This window comes from Staurois parvus, unplaced genomic scaffold (genome assembly GCF_062004578.1).
Source record: "Staurois parvus isolate SC_StPar_1 unplaced genomic scaffold, SC_StPar_1.0 ptg000155l, whole genome shotgun sequence".
Lineage (NCBI taxonomy): Eukaryota > Metazoa > Chordata > Amphibia > Anura > Ranidae > Staurois > Staurois parvus.
Genome location: NW_028317951.1, coordinates 14,262,038 through 14,271,794, shown reverse-complemented (window position 1 = coordinate 14,271,794; position 9,757 = coordinate 14,262,038). Strand labels below are relative to the sequence as shown.

Here is a 9,757-nt window from a genome sequence, read left to right as displayed (position 1 = left end):
TTGTTTAATCTCTGTGTATCACCTGAGGACAGTCACTTCACGGGGTATATGTAAGGGTGTACAACCACTTTAGGTAGAACTGAAACAGATTGGGGGCCCCATTGCAAGGGTACATTTTGGCTAATTCTTGGTATTCAGCTTGAAGATTTACATGACATGTGGCCTTTTGTTTGCATCTGAGGAACTTATCTTACCAGTTTAGTTTAACCACTAGCGTACAGGGCACTTATACCCCCTTCCTGCCCAGGCCAATTTCCAGCTTTCAGCGCTGTCGCACTTTGAATGATAATTGCGCAGTCATGCAACACTGTACCTGAAAGTAGGTAGGTGGTCTTTTTCCTTTTCCTTGGGGGCCCCCTCAAGATACCAACGGTCACACCTGGACACAGCTACGAGATCTCAGAAAGTGAATGCACTCAAATCACCTCAGTTGCGATTGCAAACACTTCAGTTTTATTGGCATAACATCAGGGTTATTATACTGTAGTCTTTAGGCAAACACACCCTCAGACCTTCCAATCAAATACATGTACATTATTTTACCTTAACTCAACAATTATTTGTATGAGGTTTGCATTTTCACTCTTCTGCTTTATCTATCATACCATATCTCCTCTAAAGCCCAGACCATGGCTTTAATCTGACCTAACACCCAAGTTGTGGTTAAAACTTTCCAGAAGTGAGAGTAAACCTTATCTGCTTTTTTGTAAGGGTTTGCAAAAACACTCATTTCTACATGAAGCTGACATAGACAGTTTTGTTAGTGTGCACATATCTCATATATGTATATTAAACTAGCATCTTGTATTAGTGTATACAAAATGGATTCAGCTATATTCCACTTAATCCTTTCAGTCCCCTCTTTTATCACATAGTGATAACACTTTATTGATTTACTCTCCCTATCGTCTCAATCCCATGCATTTCCTCATATTGTTGAAGCAAAAACATTTCCTCCCTTTCCTTCTCATTAATTCTCATTTTGATACACATGATCATTCAGTTGTGATGAGGTAACCCCTCACCCATCCTGAACTCCCAGAGGGTTTCTGAACCACTGGCTCCTTTCTATCATATGAAATCTCCAATAGAAACCATAGTGGGACGATGATAATAGTCACTATTGATAAGATAATAATCAAGTTCATCCAGTCCTCATGGGGATCCAATAGGTTGGATAGCAATGTTCTTGGCTCCTTCTTCTGTTGGTTGATCAGCTTGATTGTGTCTCTCATCTTGGGAAATCCTTTTTACTCTTGATGCATGGATCCAGGTGCCTGATCCTTCAGTAAGAACAGCTGTACGTGTAATGGCCACGATCACTGTAGGTTCTCCAAACCGGGGTCTCACCCTTGGATCCAGTCTTCGGATCACCACTTGATCACCTACCTCGAAGGGGTGGGTTGGTTGATCTGCAGATAAAAGAAAAAAAACAGCAGCATCATTTTGTTCGCTATTCAACTTTTCACACAATGCTTTTACATATTCTGCCTGTATCACCTCTAAATCTCCTTTCTACCACAGAGGGGGTTGCTGTCTAGTCCAAGGGGTAGGGAATGGTCTGCCCATTAGTATCTCAAAGGGAGACAACTTACTCCGTTTATGAGGTGTCATCCTTATTTCAGCTAGTATAGCAGGTAACACAGCTGGCCAATTCTTCAGAGTCCCTCCCGTAGCTTTCACTAATTTATCCTTAATTGTTCTATTCATTCTTTCCACTACTCCAGAACTCTGAGGGTGATAAGGAATATGGAGCTTCCATTGAATACTCAAAGCCTTTGAGACTCCCTGAGTCACTGCTGCAGTAAAAGCTGGTCCCTGATCGCTTTCTATGAACAAAGGACAACCCCATCTAGGGATGATTTCCTTACACAAAACCTTGACCACTGTCTCTGCTGTTTCATTCCTACATGGGAAAGCTTCTGGCCAACCTGAAAATCTGTCTACTACCACCAACAACTTATCTCCTTCTTTTGATTTAGGGAGATGTGTAAAATCTATCTGTAGATGTGTGAATGGTGCCTCAGGGGGTGTTAAATGTTCATGTTTCCCATGCTGGCCATGCCCAGGGTTGTTTTGTAAACAAGTAAGGCACCTTCCCAATGTTTCCTCCACCAAATCATGGAGAAACCATACACAAAATCGTTTGCGCATTTCTTTCTCCACTAACTATTTTCCCTTATGACCTACACCATGAAAATTTTGAATGAATAATACAGCAGCTGCCTGTGGAAGTCCTACAATCCCCTCTTTTGACATAAGACCATGTTTGTCTTGTGTCAAACCTCTGCTAGCCCAAAAATCAACTTCACTCTCAGAGGCTTGTGCCTGCAGTGTACCTAAAAGCTCATTTGACAGTAGGGATGGAGTGGACAACATTACCATAGATAGATCTGCTCGATTATGCAGTTGCCCTGCAGTTTTTTCAGCTGCATCTGCCATAGCATTGCCTTTTGTGACTGGGTCTTTGGCATTAGTATGTGCCCGCAGTTTAATGACCGCTATCCTTCTTGGAAGTTGGAGTGCAGCAAGCAAATCCTGGATCAAAGAATGATGGGATATTGACTTGCCATCGGCCGTAGTAAAACCACGGCGTTGCCAAATACGGCCAAAATCATGTACAACCCCAAAGACATATTTAGAATCTGTGTATATGTTAACATCTCAATCTTGATAAAGAGTGCAAGCTCGTGTTAGGGCCACTAATTCAGCTGCTTGTGCACTGGGGTAGGGGATGGAACCTGTTTCAATAATAAGAGGTGGTTCTACTACTGCATAGCCTGTGATGTATGTAGCATCACTAGGGCGTGTACAAGATCCATCGACAAACACATCAGGGGCTCCAGGAATCGGAGTCTCCAACATATCTAGTCGCGGAGAAGTGTCAGCTTGGATAACATCCAGGCAATTGTGCTCCTCCTGCAATTCTGGTGACCTTGTGTTGTGAAGATTAAGCAGGGAGGACAATAAAAGAGATGGTCCTGATGTAGATGGGCTGTATTTCACTGTGAGATTATTGGTGAATGTCAAAATTACTTCACATCCCGCCAGGCGTTGTGCTGACATGTGTTGAGTGTTAATGTTTTTCAGTACATGTAGGACATGATGAGATGTGTGTAATATCAATGGGTTTCCCAAAACTATGATAGATGCCATTTCCACAGCCAAGGCACACACAGACAAAGCTTGGAGACACCCCGGCATGCCCTGGACCGGGATGGGCATTGTTTTTGATAAATATGCTACCGGCCTCATGGCACCTCCGTGCTCTTGAGCTAGTACTGCAGCCATGGTTTTACATGCAGATTGACAATACAAATGAAAAGATTTAGTATAATCCGGTAACCCTAATGCGGGAGACGAGACCAGTGCTGTCTTCAAATATTCAAATGCCTGCACCAATGGCAGCGTCCATTCAATACGGTCTGGTTGATCTTTCACTGTTACTTGACGTAATACATTGTCATAATAAGCACAGTCAGGAATCCACTGTCTACAATAGTTTACCATACCTAAGAAGGATTGCATCTGAACCTTAGTTTCTGGTTTTGGTTGTTGACATATTGCTGCCACTCTCCTTGGGCTCAGCCCCCTCTGGCCCTCAGACAATACAAATCCTAGGTACTCAACTTGTGGTGCCACAAACTGCATCTTTTTGCGAGAGACTTTCTGTCCCTGATCAGCCAGAAACCGTAACAATGATAATGAATCAGCCTGACACACCTTCTCGCTCACAGAACTAATCAGTAAATCATCCACGTATTGGATAAGTACTGAACCATGGGTGGGTACCCAGTCATTGAGCATGGATCTACTGGCCATGGTATATGCTGCCAGCGAGTCTACATAGCCCTGAGAGAGATGGGTCCAGGTTAGCCTCTCCCCTTGAAAACAAAAAGTAAACAATACTTGTGTCTCCGGGTCAACTGGGACACTAAAAAATGCATTTGACAGATCAATTACTGTAAAATGTGTGGCGTTGGCAGGTATAGCATTTACCAAAGTTGTTATATCTGGGACTACAGGGGCAATATGAATGACCAGATCGTTAATCGCCCTGAGATCTTGTACTAATCTCCACTCACCATTGGGCTTTTTTACCGGATTAATGGGAGTATTGTAGGGGGATACTACCAGCTTCAGTATTCCCCTCCTTTTAAAATCCTCCACAATAGGTTTAAGTCCGTCTATTTTTTCTTTGGACAGTGGGTATTGTTTATGATAAACAGGGTTCCTGGTTTTAAGGGTGGCTTTATACGGTGTGCAGTCAATGAGGTCTGCATCCGTTGGGTTCTTAGTCCATAGGTTTTCAGGGAGCTTATTTAAATCATGATCCATAGCTGGACAGATTAAGAAAGGTGTGTCCAATAGCATACCTTCCTCCGTGATAGACATCACGACTTTAAGGTCAGCTAACAAATCTCGGCCCAATAGGGACACAGGACAATGCGGGAGCACATGAAATTTATGATACCAGACCTGTCCATCTTTTGCTTGTACCGGGAGGGGAGGTGTAATGCAAGTAGGGATTTCCTTGGATTAGGGCATCCCTGTACTATAGCATCCAGGTCCTTGGGATCTATTGCCTTTAAGATCAGCTGCTCCCCAATCATCATGAATGGAAAGGCTGAATTCATCATATCTAGCTCAGCTGTCTCACCTTTAACTTCCCCCTTGTTACTTTCTGCTGACCTAAGAATTCTATCACTCTTTTCTACCTTCTTTGTCTTCCTCTTTACTTTCCCTTTACCCCTCTCAGTATCCCTTTGACTAACACTCCCAGTTTCCCCATCTGAGCTAGATTCTTCTGATTCCCCTGTATATATCTGGGAAGCAGCAATAAGAACCTCTTCATCTTCATCTACTTGTTTTACCTGTGGGAGTGCTGGGTATAATGGGGCTGCATGTGGAGCTGTAGGGGCAGGACGTGCCTCGCTGTGTTTGTATGGCGGTGGTGGTGTGAAATCATTTGCTACAATTAGAGTCTTATAGCCTGGTGCATACTTCAACCAATTCTTACCCCCTTCATACATATAATTCTTGTCCCAATCTGGATTTCCAGTCCCCCAGATACCTACCTGAGGCTGTTCATGCAAACACATTCCTATAATCATATCCATACACATAGTGTCATTTCCCCCTTCACAAGGAAAACTAGCTCCACCCAGTCTTTTTGACCATCCCACTAAATTATCCACCCAGGGAATAACATAATAAATATCATAAGGGGATACCCTTGCTACATATTCTTTACAAGTTTCATTTAAGGTAGATGTGTTCTTTCCCCTCAGCTTTCTAGTTTTTCTTAACAACTTAATCAACTTTTGTGGCGGCACATGACGAGGTCCTTCCTCCTTACCTGAGGAATTACCCATAGCAGTAAATTAGTAAACTAACAAACAAGACAAAAAAACAACAATAACACACTTTTTACAAATTATACAAAGTGCTGTGCCAGGTGTGTCCTGGTATCATTCCCCGAGCCGAGAATCCCTTAGTCTCGCTCCTAAAACTCCAACCACCAAATTTCCCTGAAGTTCAGAATAATTACCTCGGTAAAGAAAGCATTAAAAAATAAAACGCTCACTTACCTTGGCAATTATCCCACTTCTGACACCACTGAAAGTAGGTAGGTGGTCTTTTTCCTTTTCCTTGGGGGCCCCCTCAAGATACCAACGGTCACACCTGGACACAGCTACGAGATCTCGGAAAGTGAATGCACTCAAATCACCTCAGTTGCGATTGCAAACACTTCAGTTTTATTGGCATAACATCAGGGTTATTATACTGTAGTCTTTAGGCAAACACACCCTCAGACCTTCCAATCAAATACATGTACATTATTTTACCTTAACTCAACAATTATTTGTATGAGGTTTGCATTTTTACTCTTCTGCTTTATCTATCATACCATATCTCCTCTAAAGCCCAGACCATGGCTTTAATCTGACCTAACACCCAAGTTGTGGTTAAAACTTTCCAGAAGTGAGAGTAAACCTTATCTGCTTTTTTGTAAGGGTTTGCAAAAACACTCATTTCTACATGAAGCTGACATAGACAGTTTTGTTAGTGTGCACATATCTCATATATGTATATTAAACTAGCATCTTGTATTAGTGTATACAAAATGGATTCAGCTATATTCCACTTAATCCTTTCAGTCCCCTCTTTTATCACATAGTGATAACACTTTATTGATTTACTCTCCCTATCGTCTCAATCCCATGCATTTCCTCATATTGTTGAAGCAAAAACATTTCCTCCCTTTCCTTCTCATTAATTCTCATTTTGATACACATGATCATTCAGTTGTGATGAGGTAACCCCTCACCCATCCTGAACTCCCAGAGGGTTTCTGAACCACTGGCTCCTTTCTATCATATGAAATCTCCAATAGAAACCATAGTGGGACGATGATAATAGTCACTATTGATAAGATAATAATCAAGTTCATCCAGTCCTCATGGGGATCCAATAGGTTGGATAGCAATGTTCTTGGCTCCTTCTTCTGTTGGTTGATCAGCTTGATTGTGTCTCTCATCTTGGGAAATCCTTTTTACTCTTGATGCATGGATCCAGGTGCCTGATCCTTCAGTAAGAACAGCTGTACGTGTAATGGCCACGATCACTGTAGGTTCTCCAAACCGGGGTCTCACCCTTGGATCCAGTCTTCGGATCACCACTTGATCACCTACCTCGAAGGGGTGGGTTGGTTGATCTGCAGATAAAAGAAAAAAAACAGCAGCATCATTTTGTTCGCTATTCAACTTTTCACACAAACTAGCATCTTGTATTAGTGTATACAAAATGGATTCAGCTATATTCCACTTAATCCTTTCAGTACCCATATGGGATTTTTATCATTTTTTTGAGACAGATAGAGCTTTCTTTTGGTGGTATTTAATCACCTCTGGGATTTTTATTTTTTCTTAAACAAACCAAAAAAACCACTGAAAATTTTGAAAAAAGTTTTTTCTTAGTTTTTGTTTTTTTTGATAGGTGGCACTGATGAGGAGGCACTGGTAGGTTGCACTGATGGCTGATGGGCATTGACAGGCATCACTGATGGGCACTGAAAGGCAGCACTAATGCGCACTGATAGGTGGCACTGATTGGCATTGATAGGTGGCACTGATGGGTGACATTGAAAGGCAGTGCAGATGGGCACTGATATGTGGCATTGATGTGCACTGGTATGCACTGATATGTGGCATTGATGTGGCACTGATGAGCACTGACTGCTGGCACTGATGGACACTGACAGGTGGCACGTCTGGGGCCACACTGATCATCAGGGTACACTGATCATCAGTGCCGTGATGATCAGTGTACATGTCCCCTTCGCAGAAAGCCGATTGCCGGCTCTCCTCTCCTCTCGAGCTGTCAGCATGACAGCTCGAGAGGAGAGAAATGCCAATAACCGGCATTTCCGTGTTTACATGTGATCAGCTGTGATTGGACACAGCTGATCACATGACCGAGCTGACATCTTCGGCTCTTTCCGTGATCCGCTGTGTCCGAGGGACACAGCGCACCGGCGATCGCCGCGCTGCGTGCTCCCTGAGCTTCACATGCGCGGTGAGAATGGAAGGACGTCATATGACGTCCTATCAGAATGAGAGAACCACCTTGCACCCGTCATTGTACTATATGGCGGGCAAAAGGTGGTTAATATAAGTACAGACACTCCATGCAGCATGATGTAACTCCTTGAGCAGCAGCAAGTGAAATCAAAGCATCTCAAATGCAAGGGAATCCATTCCAAAGTACCTGAAAGCATACCACACCAGTCTGCAGATTGTTGCCTATGTTTATGAGCACTAAATAATGGTCACTGTTGTATGCCAGTCGGTACACTCAGAGGTTCAGGGTACAAAAGCAGCTCAATTCCAAATCATAGAAATAATTAAAAGAATCTCTAAAGAGGTAGGTCTATATAAGTTATAATGGCTGATAAAGTTATAAAAATGCACTGTTGCTAATCACCCTGGTGTGCTCATAACATAAATAAAAGTGAAAGGGCATGATGTCTATGCCATCTGCATATGGTTCATTTTCTTGATAACATCTGTGAAATTTACTATGAAAGATACTGCTGACCTTCACAAAAACATTTCTGCTCACCTCAGTTGGAAAGTCTGACTGTTAAATTAGTTTTTTTTTTTTCAAAAGATGCAGCTAAATCTGTTCTCCAATCTTCTGTGAAATAAATACATCAGCAGCTACAAAAACTGTAGCTGCTGACTTTTAAAAAACAGCCACTCAACTGTCCCTGTGTGCTCACCCCAGCCAGGGTTCACTGTACGGCCATCCTATGCCCCTGGTACTGGCATCTTAACTATGGGCATCTGCTTGATAGCTTGCGGCTTCACAGCCGGGTGCCCACTGCGCATGCGCAAGCAGTGCTGCGCATTGTGAATGGTCCTGCAGACCTGTTACATGTCCTAGAAGACTGTGGGGAGGGGTGGAGGAGAACTTCCGTTTGCCTAGGTGGTTGGAGAGAGTACCTGTCAAATTTGGGTAGTTCTAACTTCAAAACGTCAGCTGTAAATTATCATGAGACAAATGATTTCCAAGTAGTATTAGGAAGTTCAATATCAGGGTATCAATGTGTTTTTTTATCAAAACTCAAAACAATATAGGTTTTTTGTTGATCCCAAAGATAGTAGTAAATCAACAAAAAGTGGATCAAGAATGTGTGACTTTTAGAATGGCAAAGTTGTAGTCCTGACCGCAAACACAGTGAAATGTTGAAGGCATAGTTTAAATCCTAAAAACATACAGAAACTGGAAGTGTTGTAAACAGAATTTGGCAAAAATACTTTCTAAGCTCTGTGCAGTTGTGATCAGCAGCTTCAGAACACATTTGCTAAAGCCCCGTAAATACAATGACAATATCAAACGAATGATCGTCCCTTTTTTTTTTCTGTATGCTAGTCTCATATCAAAAGTGAAGAGGTTACTAAAGCTACAAAGCTACATTCTTGTACAACAATAAAAATTCGAAAGTGATGTAATGTATTTTTGGACGAAAGCTGTACTGATTAAATGGAAATCGTGTGATCTGGTATCGTACAAGCATTTTTCGTGCTTGTCCCTTTGGATAATTTTGGATGAAAGCTGTGTACTAACAATTAGATTATTGTACGATCGCTACGAAAGTGGTATCTTGTTGTACGATATTCTGATCGTGTGTACCAGGCTTTAAGGCTATTGCCAATTACAGATGTTTCAGGTAAATATAAATAATAAATGTTACATTTTATTAGCCATTTTCATGGAAATCCACAAAAAACAGCTCACACACTTCCTTTCTTACAACAATATACATTTCTACTAGTGACAAAAATGCGTGCTTGTCACAATAGATGAGATCAGATTGAAGGGTATATCATACATTGTACAAAAAATGTATACAGTGCTGGAAAGTAAAAAATATTTTAGTTGTGATTAAATTAACCACTTCTTGCCCATCTGCCTGCAATGTACTGCAGACGGGCGGCAGCTAAAGGCAAGGCTATGTGATCACATGATCACAATGTCAGTAAAGTCAAAATCAATCTGATTCATAAAAGCTCTACTTCTTAGTGAGCTGTGATGGGCCCGCGGCTCTCACATGGTACATGGGCCAATCACAGCACCCTGTACCATGTGATCAGCTGTAGCCAAACACCGATCACTGGTATTTTGAACTGCCATGAACTTAACCCATTCATGACAGTTCAAAGCAAGCATTGCAATAGTCTTGATTACTCCT

At 42.0% G+C, this 9,757-nt stretch overlaps 1 long non-coding RNA gene across 1 annotated transcript; it reads right to left on the bottom strand.

Annotated features, from left to right (window-relative positions):
• Positions 1-430: 430 nt before the first annotated feature.
• LOC149463290 (uncharacterized) lies at positions 431-5,729 on the bottom strand. Its single transcript, XR_016312461.1, has 2 exons — positions 5,592-5,729; positions 431-1,412 (listed from the first exon to the last, which is right to left on the bottom strand). It is a non-coding gene; the product is annotated as an uncharacterized LOC149463290 (long non-coding RNA).
• Between the last annotated feature and the right edge of the window lie 4,028 nt (positions 5,730-9,757).